Source organism: Pungitius pungitius, chromosome 3 (genome assembly GCF_949316345.1).
Source record: "Pungitius pungitius chromosome 3, fPunPun2.1, whole genome shotgun sequence".
Classification (NCBI taxonomy): Eukaryota; Metazoa; Chordata; class Actinopteri; order Perciformes; family Gasterosteidae; genus Pungitius; species Pungitius pungitius.
Genome location: NC_084902.1, coordinates 21,175,632 through 21,181,910, shown reverse-complemented (window position 1 = coordinate 21,181,910; position 6,279 = coordinate 21,175,632).

Below are 6,279 nucleotides of genomic sequence, written 5' to 3'. Positions count from 1 at the left end.
CGTATTACTCGTATAATACTCGTACTCTGCAAAAATGCTTTATCCGTACCGGATACTCGTTTCAGCCGAGTATCCGGCTCATCTCTATTAACTACACTCGCTGCTCTTGGTTCTGATATTTATTGTCCACTTATTGTTTCGCTTCAGTGAGCAGAGCAGAGACAGTTTAAGGAGATCGCAGAGTAAACGGTCCGCCACTGGAGTGCATACGTCCCGACGTCAGCGAACCATCGGTCGGACCACCAGCGCCACAGTTCCACAGTTCATGCCACAGTTATTGGTTGTAGTAATGTTTAAAATGTTTTATTGGATGATCTGCACTAAAATCATCTATCTCTTTTATTTTAATTTTATTATTTTTGCTATTACACTTTAATTTGTAAAGGTCTTCCTTCAATTAAAAACAACTAGATTGAGATTTTTTTTCCCTTGTCTTTTTTTAACTACACTAGAATCCCGCACCCCACCCAGCTGTTAAACAAGTAACTGATTAACTTTTACTCTGAGTACATTTTAAAAGAGCTACTTTTTAGTTTTACTTGAGTAAATGTTTAGACTGGTAACTTTACTTGTACTTCAGTAAAACTTTACTTAAGTAACAGTACTTTTATTTGAGTACAACATTTTGTTACTCTTTCCACCTCTGTTGAATACATATCTCCAGAATCATGGTTGTATTTTGGTGTACACTAAATGCATTTTATTTATAGTTTTATAAATATAAATATTTATGAATTTATGAACCTGGTCGTCAATTTATTTTTAATATCCTACACTTTCTAGCCCAGCCTCTTAAGCTTTACACCAGTGTAAGGGGCATTATTATATGGGTTCACGATGAGTGCCAGTTAGCAATCTTTTGTGGTAGATATAAGGACAGTGTCTTGGAATGTCGCTGGCGACAGGCTCTGGACTAAAGAGAGAAAAAGCAACAAGCCCATCAGGGGAAACCCTTTAACTGATTCCAATAAACGATCTTCTCCTCAGATATTTATCTGTTCTGTGAGAGCATGGCTATAAAAACATAACACGCTGGCTAAAACGTGCTGAATATGATATCACGCACAAGGCTGAATGGAAGCTGCACTGCTGCCAGATCATGACGATGTCCCTAAAGTGAAAAGACATGCTTTGGGGATTAGGTCAATTGGTCACTCTCAAATGTCCGTGAGTGTGAATGGTTTTGTATCTGAGCATCCCTGCGATTGACTGACCAATCCAGGCTGCAACCTGTCTCTCGCCCAATGTTGGCTGGGATTGCTGCCCAAGTTCCCACTAATCTGACGTTTACCCAATTATCAAACCGCTATAAAAATCCCATAAAACATTTATAAACAAGGCTAAAAACATGTATGTGATAGCCCTGTGTGGACAGTACGTATGTAAAAGTTTATTTTTACATGTCATACATGTAATAGAGTAAAGATAAACTACTCTAGAGAAGGCTTCAGTGGAAGGCCTGATGTCAGACGAACATCTGACCAAGAATCTCAAGAAGTCAAGCTCTGAGTGGTCTGCATCATTTCCCCACTCTACTGAACCGTCTGAACTCACTGAATAAGGCCAAAGTGACGTGCAAATGATCAACAGCTTCCCTAGCCACTTTGTACTGTGTTCGTCATGGTTTACATTGTACAGATATCCCCGGATTCAGCGCAATATGCTTGTGAAGTTTGTGATCTTGTTTGTCTGTCTAGTATTTACCATTAAAAAGAAGTGTTTGGAGTATTATCAAGTGGATTTTGGTTCATTGTAGCCATGACTCAAACCGGCAAAGCATGCATAACTTTGTTCATTCCTGAGAAACACTGCTTTGTATCACACGATTCAGGGCGATCTGCTGATGCTTGTTGATGTGTTTTTTGCCATGAAAGCAGTGCAGTCAAAACGCTTCATCTGCTGCGGTCACCTGTTTAAACAGGATGCTCTGGGTCTAAAAGTCATTAGTTCTGTTTCTTTATAATCCGTTACAAACAAATAGGCAAACCTTGAAGATTGATGGCAGCTCAGAGAAAAAGTCTGGCAGAGATTTAAGCTACATCCACACTACTATTTTTTTAAATTTAAAATGTAAAAAAAGCACTCACACAAAAACTTCCCTAGTGCAGTGTGAGCAGGACTGATAAATAGGCCGTTATTCTACCTCTTTTGAACCTCTCTACATAAGTGATTCTGCTTGTTCATCTGCGTCTTTTTTCCACATTGTCATTCTATCCACACCGTCAAATGGTGGTCTGACAAAAGGGGTTACCATGGCAGCAGGTGCTAGGGACCCATCTAACCCTGCCTAGCATTCCAGCATCCAAACAGCACCTCTCCTGTCCAACTATAATACCAGTGAGACAAAAGCTGACTTGGACCCCATAGTTTACCATGTTAATGGTCTAGCAATGAGATCATCGGTCCACGTCAGTGTTTCCCCTATCATTATAAGTGAAATTACCCCCCGCCCACGAAAAAGTGTGAAATTAAAAATGCACGGCATTCAATGACATGAAATGTTGCGAATATGTTTGTGTGCCGCTCGAAGCAGTGGGGCAAGGGGCACCAAAGTGACTAATAGAGTTGAGCCGGATACTCGGCTGAAACGAGTATCCGGTACGGATAAAGCACTTTTGCAGAGTACGAGTATTATACGAGTAATACTCATACACAGAACTCCTCTGTCCCTCCCTCAGTCATCAGGTTCGCGGGTCTTTCCCGATAAATTTAAAGGATTTCTTCGGCTTCAGGTTTTGTTTTTTTTAACTTCGGTTTGTTGTTCTTAACTAGTACAGTTCAGGTAAACTTGGGGCTTGTTAAGACGTGGTGCTTAAGAATGCGACTCGCGTTGCGTCTCTGCCTGTCGGAGATTTTTTTTTTCAGTCGGCTCTAACCAGTTTTTTTTTTACTTCACGCACTGACCTACTCCTCTCTCTCTCTCTTTCTCTCTCTCTCTCTGCCGGTCATCAGAGTTTTTTTTACCGTCTGCTGGCTCTCTTCACGCACTCAGTGTCTGACGTTGACTAGTTGTGTTAAATAACTAAATATTAATATTACAAATTAAGCCACACACGCACACTTCCCCTCTCTCTCTCCTGATCATCAGTGATACAGAATAATGAGTGATAAACATAAATGAAGAATTAAGAAGGAATGCTGTTTTAACCGCAGAAATGCGTCAGTACAGTACACTGTTTTTCAAGTTAATGTATGATTGGTCATATCACCTGTTAATCAAGCTCCCTGCGTAGGGTCAATTGTATGCTTAAAAAAGAGCATAACGGTTAAAGCCCAGCCCATTTCAAGACAACCCGACAACTTACGGGGTAAATCCTTCATACTTCCGGGTTAAGCCCTGCCCACTTTCGGGTTAGGCCCTGCCCAATCCGAGTACAGATACGGATACAGATAATTCATATGGTTCAACAGATACAGATAATGCTTTACTCGCTCATCTCTAGTGACTATCCCCCCATTTGTCCGACAAATACAAAACACTGCACACGAGCATACAGCAGTTTGTGCGTGTGTGTTGATCACTGTTAAGGTCGTTTGAATTTGAGCTTTACAGCACACACTCAATCTGCAGTGCTCCAAGGCTTTAGTTGAAGGTTTAAATTAGGGCCGGGACTTTAGCGCGTTAATTGCGATTAATTAATGACAATATGAATTAAGATTAATTAATTACACATAAAAATAACGCTTTACGCATTCTTACACTTTTTTTTGCACCGCGGAACGTTTCTCACTGGGTGAGTTTCGGGGGGACCGATTATACTGGAGCACCAACTAGCGTTCATGACTTCAGACAACAACAAACCACAGTGAACATGAACAAAGAAGCTGACGAGACCGTGTCGGGTGGCCCCGTGAATGGGAAATCTTATTATAATAAACACACGGATGGAAGCGTCGATAAGAGCGTGGTTGTGTGCAAGCTGTGCAACAAGGAATTCGCATCGAGCCTCAAGTATCACATCAACGCAAAACAATTAGCAGCTAGCGTGGACGTTAGCCCCACTGCGGGTACAAGGCAGATATGGGGACTCGAGTTTGAGACTCTGACTCGAGTGTGACTCGAGTCGCACACACGGTGACTTCCGACTCGACTCGAGACTCGTCCTCGAAAGACTTCAGACTCGACTCAGACTCGAGCTTTAGGACTCGTGAACAATGTTTAATTTTAGGATCTGATGAGCATCCGATGAGCTCGCTATACCGCTCCCTCCGTTACCTGCCTACCTACATTGACATATATTGCTGGCTGCGCACGCCACACACGAGAAAGATGTCGAATGCACTGGCCGCTGCTGGGTCACACACGAGAAAGATGTCGAATGCACTGGCCGCTGCTGGGTGGCGCTGACGGGGAGGCGGGGGTGCCGCTGGCGGTCCGACCGACGGTTCGCTGACGTCGGGATGTATGCACTCCAGTGGCGGACCGTTTACTCTGCGATCTCCTTAAACTATCTCTGCTCTGCTCACTGAAGCAAAACAATACGTGGACAAGAGCAGCGAGTGTAGTCAACTACTGCTGCTAACACATCCCGTCGGACCAGGATTATTTATTTATATCCGTTAATGAACTTTTCTCCTCTTATTACCCTGGTAACCGCTGTCATTACATCGACGGTTGCGTCGATTCTTACTGTGAAAATCTACGTACTTCCGGTTTAGCGGCTATGCTTCGTATTTTCATTTTATGGGGAAAACCACAAAAAAACATTAAGTAAAGAGTAAAGGAGGAGTAAAAAGTTGTTGGTATGGTTTTTTTTTACGGTAAAAGGGACGTTGATAAGAGATGGGGACTCGAGTTTGAGACTCGGACTCGAGTGGCACACACGGTGACTTCAGACTCGACTTCAGACTCGTCCTCGAAAGACTTCAGACTCGACTCGGACTCGAGCTTTGGGACTCGTGAGCATCTCTGGTACAAGGACCCACACCCAACCCACACTGCACCAGATGATGGTTTAAGGACCAGGGTAACTAAGTCCACGTCTGAAAAAATAACCAATGTTCTGAATGTACTTGAAAGTATTGGTCTACTTAAAAAAACATAGTTTTCAGAAGGTCTACTTACCTAAAGGCTACCTGAATTTCTGAAAGTACTATATTTCTAAATATGCTATTTCTACACTGGAATTGGTTGAATAAAAATAAAAATCCATGTGAAAAAAATGACTTCTCACTGTTGTCAGGTCAAATATTTGTATGTATAATATATGCGATTAATTTCAATTAATTAATTACAAAGCCTCTAATTAATCAAGTCCCGGCCCTAGTTTAAATACAACACTGGAAACTGGATTACATTTCACTTCAAATGGAGATTTATAACAAAAACTGCACTCCAAAACTAAAAAGTTATAATGTTGTTAAGACCAAGTTGTTATAACTTCTTCTTAATCTTAGTTATTATCTTGCACCAATGAAATGAAGATATGTTTCATAAGTTAATAACAATATTTAAAAAAACAAATCATCTAGCATAAAAGTGGTTTTATCTTCAGACTTATAGGTTGTAAAGGGAATTGTTAGCTAATGTTACTGTCTAACTTAAATCAGAGAGGGCTGGTAATTAAATCAGCCAGCAGTAAGCAGATCATAAGGCATTGGTAGAGGAAGAAGAGGTCAAACACACTGATTGGCACTAAAACTGTTTCTGCCCCACGGACACAGTTATTTAAATTGAAGGTAAACAAGCGAGGAGTTATATTTAATAACTTAGTTACAACAGTACAATACACTAAGAGAATTAAAGGGGGACTTTTGAATATTAGATCTCTGTGCTCTTAAGCTGTTTTTGTAAATGAACTAATATCTGACAACCATGTTGATATATTTTGTCTTACTAAAACATGGCTATCGAATGGGGAGTACTTTAGCTTAAACGAAGCGACTCCTCCAAGTCATGTTAATACTCATATCCCCCAAGGCACAGGCCGAGGGGGTGGAGTTGCAGCTATTTATGATTCCTGCCTTTTAATAAACCTTAAACCTAAACTGGATTATAACTCTTTTGAAAGTCTGACTTTCAGTCTTTCACAACCAACCTGGAAAATAATCCAGCCGGTTCTCTTTGTAATAGTGTAAAGGGCCCCAGGTCCTAATTCTGAATTTTTATGTGAATGTTCACAGTTCTTATCTCAACGAGTTTGGTCCTTAAAACGGACAAGGTCATTACAGTGATTTTAACATTCATGTGGATGTCGATAACGACTTGGTACTTCATTTCTCTCTTTGCTGGAATCAGTTGGTTTCTGTCAGAGTGTAAACAAACCAACTCATTGTTTT